This window comes from Columba livia, chromosome 5, assembly GCF_036013475.1.
Source record: "Columba livia isolate bColLiv1 breed racing homer chromosome 5, bColLiv1.pat.W.v2, whole genome shotgun sequence".
In the NCBI taxonomy this organism is placed as follows: domain Eukaryota; kingdom Metazoa; phylum Chordata; class Aves; order Columbiformes; family Columbidae; genus Columba; species Columba livia.
The window spans coordinates 42,712,868-42,723,993 of NC_088606.1; the positions used below are offsets into that span (position 1 = coordinate 42,712,868).

Consider the following 11,126-nt stretch of genomic DNA (forward strand, 5'->3'; position numbering starts at 1 on the left):
TTTATGCCACCAGCAAGTTTACATATTGTAAAAATAAAGAAACAGATAACACCTACAACTGCAGTTAGTGAACATCTTGTATTCACCTTACTGAAAAAGCAAGCCATTTTCACTATATAAAATCAAGTACCTACCTTCAGATAAGTCATCTGAATCTTTGCACATGTGTACTCATCTCTTGAACTCATTGGGATGTAACAAACACTTCCTATGTGAGCCTCCTACGCATTTGATATTTTTCCCTCAGGGACTGTCCCTCTTTTTTTTCAGCTTCTTCTGACTCACCTCTTTATCCCATTTGAAAAGAAAACAAACTCAAGGCTTCAGTGCCTGCCTACACAGTACCTGCTCAACATTTTTAAAAGCCACAAGCTCTTCAGAAAACACTGAATGCATCCTTCTTGAGAGGGGCTGGCACTCCACTGTTACCCTGGATCTCTTTGAGGGCCAAGCTTTATTCATGCTTCGTCAGGAGAAAGTTTACTCTTTCATCTGAATTAGCCTGAATACAGTAGCCGCTCTCCACAAGCTGGTGACACATTCAGAAACACTTCAGGCTGGCAAAGAAAATTAGAGCCTTCAAATGGAGAAACAGATGCAGTGTAGATACAGCATTAACTTCGCTCACTTTAGCAGGAAGGCTTTAACCTTACTATCGGATCGTATATTCAGTTTTGGTTTGTTTTTTCGGATCTTTGGTGGTGGGTTGGTTTGGGGTTTGGTGTTTGTTTTGTGGTTGGTTGGTTTTTTGTTTTGTTTTGTTTTTTAAGGAGCCAGTTCCTTCTCTAAACTAGTAAATATACCCACCAATTCCAAACAATTTGCTCAAATACAAGAAGCCAAATAATGACAGCATGTTATTAAATACCATTAGCAGACAAACCATGGAAGTACCAACCATTTTTATAGCTACTCAGTAGCCACCTGACTAACAAAGTTTACATGAAATGTATTGCATTTGAAAATACTTCTCGGGCCTCAGCATAAAGAAAACTTGCAGCTCACTGAATCAAATCTGTCCAGGCAAGTGGTGGACTGATTCAGCAGCAGCTTCTATTGCAAATACCCATGCTATCACAACTGACAAAGAGCTGACCACAGAAACAAGGAACTGCTCTGGGATTGGTATTCTTCCTGTTTTCTTCTTGTTGTTGGGGTTTTTCGTTTTGTTTTTAAACAGTATAACCAAAAGTGGAGTCCAACAACGAGATCAGGTGATGCTCTGGATGTGGTCCAGGGCACCACAGAAATTCTGAAAGTAGAGAGTCAGAAATTTTTCTACAATTGGCAGCCTTGTTTCCCTAACAGTCTTCTCCCTTCAGGGCATTTCAGGACAGCATGCTGGGCTGTTTACAATTTTGGAAGAGCATTACATAGCCCAAACCCAAGCCTTCTTATTTGCTCTGCACCAGCTGTCCTCGAAGAAGCCTTAAGAATTCCCAGCATCGGAGAGGCACGAGCACACTGGTAGCTGCCACTTTTACAGATGCTGAACCTCTAGAAAACCAAAGTGAAGCAGTGAATTGTAATACTTCAGAGTGGTACAGGATCCCATGAAATCACTGACAAAAAGGTGGGGAGAGAAGAGGAATAAAAAGCAGCATATTCAAATTGCCATATAGAAAGGATGTCAAGATATTTTATGCATTACACAGTGGTTATCATTCCAATGAGACACTTCAGCACTTTACAAAGATCATGGTCCCATCTCTTAACACGTCCCCCTCCCGTGTTCTCTCCCTCCTTCCCCTCACTCCCATCTTTGCCATTATTACTTTTGTGAAGATTCCAGTACCACCATTCTGGAAGCACAGCTGGCTTTGATACAAAGAGTATAAGAGCACTACTTTATGTTACTTAATTCTGCATTAGGGAAAAAAGTTACTTCATGTGGCCTTCAGCTCCCAGGCTAAAAAAAAAAATCTATTACCACTCCTAAGGACTTCTTGGTTGTGTGCTGAGCCCAACATTAAAAGCCTTTCCTGATGTGTGCATACAGAAACAGTGTGAAAAACAGTGTTTAAAAAAGATCTTTTTTTAAAAAAATCTGCAATCAGTAATTGCTATTTATAACAGGAGTTCTATCAAAAAAATACAAATGTCCAAATAATTTCAGACAATTTTACAGTCCAAAGAGGTCTCAAGGGACTGATGAAGAAAGAGGCAACATTAAGTGAAACATTAAAGCTGTCTCTGCCTTTACAGTCTGGGATCCACAGAGAGAATGCACATACAAATTTCCCTAGAAAAGACCAGAGAGGAGAAGAGCATGTGCTGGTAGCTTCTGTCTCCAAGTAACTTTGTCTAGCTTTAAAACTTCCAGAATGCATTGACTGTAAAACAGATATGACCCACATGGTTATGGGTCAGTGCAAGCTATATACTTTGTATTAAAAGAACACAGATTGGGAAAACAAAACAAAAACAACAAAATGAAAAACAAAACTGTTGTGACCAATGAGGCATGCCACTGACATGCAAAAACACAAGAAAACTTATCTATAAAAAAAAAGAGAATCAGATTATTAGTACTGTTAAATATTACAAACTCTGGCCATGGCTCTACTTATCTTGTAAGCCAGTAACTTCTATTTTCAAAATGTCCATTCTCAGGCATAGTATCCAGCACTAACAACAAAGCATGCCATTTCATTTCTTCCAAATTAAATAGCAGCAGCATCTCAGGCTTTGACTATCAGATAGATTAAAGAGTTCAAGAGTATTTTTTATTGTATTTAATAAATATTAGTAATAACTTAGCAATCCCAGTATTGTACATGTGGGTGGGTCTCCAAGAACTATCAGAAGATGGTCAGACAGGCATGAAAAGAGTGTACACAGTGGTACGGCCAAAATGCTTTATCTTCACTGCCAGTGATCCTCATATAGGCTGTAGTCACAAGACAGAGGATTCCCTCAAATTACTTTCTACAACCAGTTTCCCTTCGTATTTTACACAGTTCAGTTTTGAGACAAATTGCTTTGTCAAGATCCCTGTGTTTAAGAGGCTTGAAAGAGCAAAGGAAAAAATACTGTGCATGCTGAAGACAGTCAAAGATCACCCTGCCCACCTGACTACAGAGTGCACAGCCCTTCCTTCCTCCACAGGAGCCTCGTTGACAAAGCACTAAAACCTCCTTCTGGGACCCACGGACAGGAGACCTCAAATAACCAACCCGATGCCTAAAACACCACTTGTAATACAGGTGAGCCATAACACAGCCTCAGTGACTTTCTAGCTCATTTCCTTGTTTACAGTCCAAGTTTTCCCCCTCTGCAATATGGGGATAACTTTGCCAACATCCTAAATCACACAAAACAACACCATGTAAGAAGCCCCAGAAAACACTATCCCAGATAGAACAGGACCTGAATTCTACTAGCAGCTTTTATTAAAAATACTGATTCGATTCTTACCAAGCGTCACATCATTCCCTTCAACCCTTTCAATATCTCCTCTTGAAAGACTAATCATAATAATTTAAAAAAAGCAAAACCAAAACAAAAAAGCTGGTTTTCCCTCTTTTGCACTGCATCAACTCAGCTAAACAAACAGGGCAAGTCAAAGAGTCCTAATTTGGTAAGTAATCGAACTATGTAGCACTGGAATTTGAACACAACAACAAAAAAATTGGTAAAAAATGGTGACATGACTCATATCCAGAATAGTTCCACAGATCAAAATTTCTGACAAGTTTTGGAGGAACAGGACTACATTCAGCATTGTGACAGGGCTACGTGAATTTCTGACCTGATCAGCTACATATTTAAATTTTCCTCTAACAATACAATTTGTCTTCCCTTAGCTCCATTTGTGGTACTTCCACATGAACTTTATGACCATTCTAAGAGGTTCTAGCTCTTCTTGGGTTGAAAACAAACAAATAAACAAACCCAGAAAACTTTTTGCAGAGACAACTTCAAGTTATCTTGCAGCACTATCTAGCTAAACAGAAAATTGGAAATAAAGTTAAATTGAAAATAAAGTTACGTTGCACTGGAATCCTTAAACAAGGGCAACCCACAAGCATGAATAGGCCACAGAGGCATAACAAACAATTATCTCAAGGATGATTAATCACAATCAAAACAAAGCTAAACTACTTTGGCTCTGTTTGTACTTTTGCATCCTTGATTAGGCTTTAAAAAACAACAACAAAACAAAATAAAAACCAACCAACCAAACAAAACAAGACAAAAAAACCCACCAAAGCAGCTTAATTTAAGACACTAGAATCATGTAGATTCCTGACATTAGAGCACAGAACCAGTCTTCACCTACGTGCCTACTAAAAACAAAACAAAACCCACCACACCAGTAAAGGTGTCTTAGGAAGAAAGTGTGTTTATGATGCAACTATGCAACAGAATCCAAAACTAATACCATGAAGGCACTTCCATGATATGGCCCTGTTTTCAGTCTTCAAAGTTTTTAAGATATTGTCCAAAGTAGTACACTATAAGCCCAAGTTTTCCCTTGATTAAGACCATAGAGAGATCTGGAAAGCAATTCCAAAGCACGCACTTTGAAGGTACACTAGATAACACTGCTCTAAATTGCATCCACAGCTCTAAGTGCTTCCACATAAATCGGAATGGCATTCCAAAAGAAAAATAATTTGTATTAGTGCTTCATGATTAAAAAAAAAAATAAAAAAAAAAATCAGTGCTATGTTTTAAATTGAAACTACAAACAGCTCAGGAAATTCAATTACATTACAAAGACGTTGATGGTATATTGTCATTTCAAGATCCCACATGATTGTAACATGGAGCTGATTGCCATTAGAATCCTAATTTGTCTTCCTGGTCTGGATTAAATGAGCTACAATACTCTTAAGATAAATTTTTAGTCAAAAGTAGTACATTAAATTGCTAGTTACTTACAGCAAAATTATGAGGAAGTGGAAGAGAAACTTGCAGATATCAACTGCTAAAGGTCAGAAAATGAATGGTAAATGTAAGAAGGGAAGCAAAAAAAATAAAAGTAAGTGATCAGCTGTGTCTGGGAGCCTGACAGTTTCATTTACCAACCAGAATATTACACACTTTCATTACTATTATTACCATTTCCACATAAACTTAAAGAATTCTTGAGAAGATAGGTATTAGTTCAAATTCAGAAGATACGAAGAGAAAAAATAATTTCATAAAGCTGCAAGATAAATCAAAGAGCAGAACCGAGATCGAGAAGATTAAGAGTTGGTTTCCCAATTCCATACTCAGCCCATAGCATCTTTTGCTACGTACTGTATGTATACAGTACGGAACGAGGTACAAAGAGAAAAGAAATCAAGAGAGAAAAACAGAGCAAAACAGACTTCAGATTAATCTCTTAAGAGAATTATTCTCAGATGAGAAAGTAAAGGAATTTTCAATTCAAATTTTTACATTAAAAAAAATCACACCAAGGTTCCTCAAGCTCAAGAGCCACAGCCAAGTGCCCCCTAGTGACATCACACACGCAAGAGAAATTGGGAGCATCAACATTACAGAGTGACAGTAGCAGCATCAGGTATCTACAAGATGAAGACAAAGTATTTCATGCATTCAAGGCTGAGATTAAGGCATGTGCACCTTTATCCAAGTAATAAAGAAAAAGCAACTGGAAGCGAGAACATAGCTTTACAAACTCTGCTCATATAATTTCCATGGAAATAATCAAATAAGATAACGAGTCAAAAAGTAACAATGATCCACACAGAAGCTTAAGCTTTCACACACAAATGTATCAGAAGTAAAGAAGTGATGGGAGACAAAGATTTAGACTTTGGACAAAGAAACACAGCCAATTCTTGACACCCTTCTCTGCCTTGGACTGAGACAATGACAAATATATAAAGGGGGGGAGGAAAGTGTCTAAAACATGGGTCAGAGACTCCTCTCAGCAATTCTATGCTGCTCAAGGTGGAGAGTTAGTGGTACATACCAAGAAGAAGGCAGCAGGAATCGCTCTGCCAGGACAGCCCAAGAGACCTCACTGAGAACATTCGAAGCGGAGCCGTGTGAGCACACAGGTTCAGGCGACTGTCTCCACACTCAGGCCTGGCACCCCAGCGTCCTGCGTGCCTTCAGACAACAGTTTACAAAAACCGGAGACAATAAACAGTTACGAGATGACAATCCTAGTCAGAGTTCTTAGCAACCAATATTAAATCCCAAGAGGCAGATAAGTAGGTCTCCTCTTGTTTTAAGCAACCCAGTCAGTGTATACTTCATCAAATGACTACCATACCATTTAAAAAACTTTCCAGTCTGATATTTCTAACATTAATCTTCTTCCACTGCACATCACCTCATTATTCGCTTTTGAAAACCACAATTATTTTGTCCTCATGTCATCAGTATCTTGATTCTACCACCCTCCTTGCTAGGTTAGTGCAGGACTACTAACAGAAGATCACACAAGGTAACTATTAACATGCATTACACCCTTATCAGGTCTGCAATAATACAAACTCAACAGGAAAAAAAAAATACCAAAAAAGTACCTTAACACTATCTGTATTAATAGTACTAATGAGTGCCAACATCAAAAATAACTTTATAAGAACCTTAAATTCAGTTAGCTTGCTAATCACACTGAAGTTATTTTCCAGAAGTTTCATACAAATTATGACACACACAAAAAAAGTCTTTGAATCCCTAATTTATGGCAAACGGGATACTAGCAGACAGTATCGTTGCGTGCTGTCTTTATAACTGGTTGTTACAGCTGCGTAAAAATTGAAAGCGCTGCACGGAAAATGGAAAAGTAGGAAACAACCAAACAAGAATCCAGAGGGTCAGTTATGACTCAGAAAAGGGCAAAAGAAAGAAAACTCAGAAGAGGCTGTCAGCAAAGTAAACATTCTCTGTAAACTCCCCAGCAACTAAATCTGAAAAGGCAAGTCCAGATACTTGGATCCAAACATATTCATTCCAAGTATTAGAAAAAATATACACGCTAACAGACTGCCATAGTTATTAACAACCATGCTGCCACAAATCAACAGATGAGTACAAGATACTTATTTGTTACTGTCAAAACACAAATGGACCAGTTTAAAAAAATATATTTATCTAGAGCAACACCAATTGTGGACTACAGAACTAGTAAGCAAGCTGCACCAAAAAGTTCTGAATGCTAGAAATTGTATTACAGTGGCCTTTCAGAATACAAACAAGGATTTTAAATTTAGCACAGAATTTCAGGTACAGTTCCCTGCATCACCCATAAGGCATTCAAATTTCCCTGGATTTAACCCCATCCCACAATCTGAAAAATGACCCACAACAAAATTAAACAGGTCGGTAATGGGTTGGCACTAAGTGTACATTACCAGCAGGTCATTCTTAGGTCCCATTAGCAATTTGAAAGAGGATGGGAGTGGCAAAGGCAGAGAAGCCAGATGACATTTGCAGAGGACACCAAACTGGGTGGAGCAGTAAACAAGGACAAATATAGAAAAACACACTGGGTTTTTATATAAAGATCTAAGAACATTTCATACAGAGGAGAAAATGGAGCAGCACTCAGTGCTCTTCCCGAGGATATTTTTATACAGATTCGACATTCACACAGTAGATCTGCCCCAGGACTAGCTCGCACCTAGACAATAGCTATTATTGAGTTTGTCTCTTACAACAGAATGACACTGTGAAAGTGCGTATTGGGAAAAATTACGTGTAACCATCTAAAACATCTCTTGAAGACAGAATGCTGTTTCAGTGCAGGAATTGTGTTGCAAGAATTGCTTTCCAAAGGCAGTGGAAAGCATAGTACTGACGGGACCAGAAATAATCTCAACAACATCAATGAACACTACAGAAATTTACGTGTTGTCTGGAGGAAAATGAAAACTGGTGAAAACAAAACCGTTCCTGTATCTAGTGAATTAACTGGGTATTCTCCCCCAAATGGAAAGAGGTAAGTAAGAGACACCGTGCTAGAGGCACACCTGAATGCACTTGATGCAAACTGCTGCTCACACAAGGAAGTGTTCTGCAACACACGGTGGAAAACAGCAGAGGCAGAGAAGACAGCACTTACTTCACATTTATTCGGTTAAGGCCGGAAAACAACAACAACAACAAAATATTTACTATTTTGAAGCAGCAGCCCCTGACCGTACCCTAGGGTGGGTGCGCGAAAGCCGCGGCCGGTTCCGCGGGAGCACCGCACGGCACCCAAGTGCGGAGTCAAACTCCGGCTTTCAGGACGCTCAGGCGGGGCCGGGTCAGCTTCCCGGGACTCGGGCGCCGCTCCCCTCGGAGGCCTGCCCTCCTGCCCGGCTCCTCCGGCCAGGCCAGCGCCAGCCAAGCGCCGTGGGTTTCGCCCTCCGCCGGCTGCGGCCGGCCCGGGGCAGCGCGGGGAACGGGGCCCGTTGCCGCCGCGGTGGCCTCCCCGTTCCCCTCGCCGCAGGCCGCGGTTGCGGAGCTCCCGAACAAAGGCCCCGGCAGCGAGGCCCAGCCCCCTCCCCGGCCCCGCTCCCCTCCGGCCGCCGCGGCCCGGCGGCCCCGCGCGGGCAGGTGCCCACCACCTTCCGGGGCGCCGCCGCGGGGACGGCCGCGCCCGCCCGCCTGGGGAGCGGCGGCGCCGGCGCGGCCCTGTCCTGGAGCCGGGCGGAGCGCGTAGGCCCGGAGCCTACCTGGTGCGGAAGGGCGGGAGCCGGGCGGGCTGAGCGGGGCCGGGGCCAGGGCCGGGCCCGGAAGAAGCGGCCCCCAGTGCTCGGTCGCCGCCGCTCCGAGCTCCGGCCAGGCGAGCCAGCCGAGCGCCGAGCCAGGCCCGAAGAGCGGCGCCGAGAGCGGTACCAAGGCCCGAGCAGCCGAAGCTAGAACGCCGCCAGGCCGCGCCAGCCGAGCGACGAGATCTTCAACCGCTGTGCGGCGCCGCGCGGGGGCGACAGAGGGCAGGCGAGACGAGTCGAGCCCGGAGTGGGGCGGGTGTAGCTGCCGGCCCGGCTGCTGCCCCGCGGGAGCCCGGGGGTTCCCCGCGGTACGGAACAGCTGTGGGGCCGGGGCCGGCCTGCCCCCGCGGAACCGCCCGGGGCTGCGCCGGGGCCTCGCACCGCGGGCGCTCTGCGGCTGCACCCGCTCCCTCTTTCGTGTAGACTTATTTTGCTTGACTCTCACCCTGCAGCACGTTCTCCACGTCTCGTGTATCTTTTTTTTTCTTCGCCTCATGATTGGCACACAGTGTAAAAATGTCATTAAAAACAAGCAAGAAAAGATAAACGGTATCAGAGTGAAAGACATTTAGACAGCAAAAAGATAAGGGGGTATCAGATGAGAAGTAACCAAAAAGATTATTTCCCTGAAATAGCAGAGTGTTAGTATCTATTGTTACATATTGATCCCCAACGCCATGGATGGTGAAGACATGAAATGCATATATAGCAGCTGTGGAAGAGGGGCAGCCTGCAGCGAGACACCCCGGGAGGCAGCAGCACTGGCGGCTGGATCCCACTGCCTCACCTGTGCCGGAGAAGCAGGAGTCTTGTGGGACCGGTTGCTGGAAGGGAAATCTAAGGAAGCCAGGGCACATTGCACCAGTAAGCCACCAAGGGGAAATCAAGTCAAAAGACCCGGACAGGTGAAATTTAGGGCTTCGGGTTTGCTGTAACACGCAGGATCGGCGGGAGCACAGGCAGCCTGCAGCATAGCTGGACAGTCTTCAAGGAGGTATTCTAAAGAAAAACTGAAAAGGACTGGAATGGGGTTTTACAATTAATTTAGTCAAGGAGTGAAAACTGCAATACCTTGGAGAGTCAGTTACTGTCATCCCCCAACACAGGACTGAGATTTATCAGACATTATATGGTCAGGGTAGACTCTACTTTTCAAAGCTCTGACAATGCACAAATTTGTAAGTAATCCAGAATGCAGCTGGTGAGATAAGGTGAACATACAGAAGAGCAGAAAAGCAAAAAAACCCATGGATCTCAAGCTGACACATTTAAATATTGTCTAAACTCGAGGGAAAAGAGACAAGTCCAGATGAATCTCTTTGAAAGAAGTTACTTAGGAGTATATGGGGCAAACTCATCTCTAGTTGAGGATGTTTCATTTACCAAGTGAACTGGAGGGTACAAACATCTGACTCAAGGAAGAACAGTAGTTTTGAGTAGATTAGTTTGTCTGCTGAGGCCTGATGCACTTTTTGCCTAAACTGATAAGCAGCAAGATCAGTTTTGAAAGTGAACTCTGCCAAAGGTGACAGTGGTTGAAGGAAGACAGAACCCTGTAGCAAGTGTGTTCCTGGAAGAGCCACCACTTTGAGTTCACTCTGGCCTCGGCACAGGCTGAGAAGATCTATTCATAGCATAAGTTGAGAAAGTCCAACTTGTTATTACGTGACAGTGTTTGTACCTCTATGTGTCCAAGTCTCACTCAACCTCAGTTTCACTCACACAGCTCATTCAGTGTCTGCTAGTGTTTAGGTCTAAAGATCAGTATTTTTAGCATATGATTATGAGCCATAAGGCACCACCTACAGCAGCAACTCAGACCTTAAAAATGTTTGTTTTTTAGAAAACGAGCTTGTCTGCTTCTTCCAAGGTATAAGAAACAGGGGATTTGCCCCAGTAAGCAACAGCAGTTCTTATGTGATACTTCATGGGAAGATGCGTAAAGAAAATAGAATTACATCTCAGATTGTTGTATGTAATATTTTACAGTTCTCATCAATGCTTCAGAAAACATGCTGCTTATATTATACATCATAAAGCATGCTTGGTTTTCTATAAGATAGTAAATTCTTACTGCCATTGCAAACCTGACAGAACTATACCTAGGTTCTGCATCTCCATCCTACACTAGGAATGTGTCCCGTATTTTCTTATTCTTCAAACCTGGGACATGATCCCAGCTCATTTTCTCTACAAGAACAGACAGACCTGCTGTGCCAGATGGCTATACTGCAACTTTAACCAGCTACCTTTGTGCTACATTCCCTGCCACTTTTGTTTCATTTACTGCCCAGTAAACAATGAAGTGTAAGAAACAACGTTTTCTCAGACTGCTGTCAAGAGATCCCTGGAAACACCTTCACCTTTTGGAAAGATAGCATTGCCAGGAAACTTCCCAGTCCTGTCCCAGCAACAGCTGTGTGCATTAGTAGCCTTTTTCCATTGAAGAGGTTGATT

The 11,126-nt window shown here is 42.9% G+C and overlaps 1 protein-coding gene across 10 annotated transcripts in view; it reads right to left on the reverse strand.

The window, feature by feature from the left end:
• Positions 1-9,142, reverse strand: part of AMBRA1 (autophagy and beclin 1 regulator 1) — a 133,766-nt gene extending 124,624 nt beyond the window's left edge. Inside the window, exons 1-2 of one of the 10 annotated variants that reach the window (XR_010473022.1) lie at positions 8,631-9,142; positions 5,930-6,069 (exon numbers count right to left, since the gene is read on the reverse strand). The gene's annotated coding sequence lies outside the window, so the exon portion shown is untranslated. Of the gene's footprint in view, positions 1-5,929; positions 6,070-7,940; positions 8,589-8,630 lie in introns of those variants that run through there. The other 9 variants (XM_065064691.1, XM_065064697.1, XM_065064694.1 and 6 more) reach the window with 9 other exon arrangements.
• Positions 9,143-11,126: the final 1,984 nt, after the last annotated feature.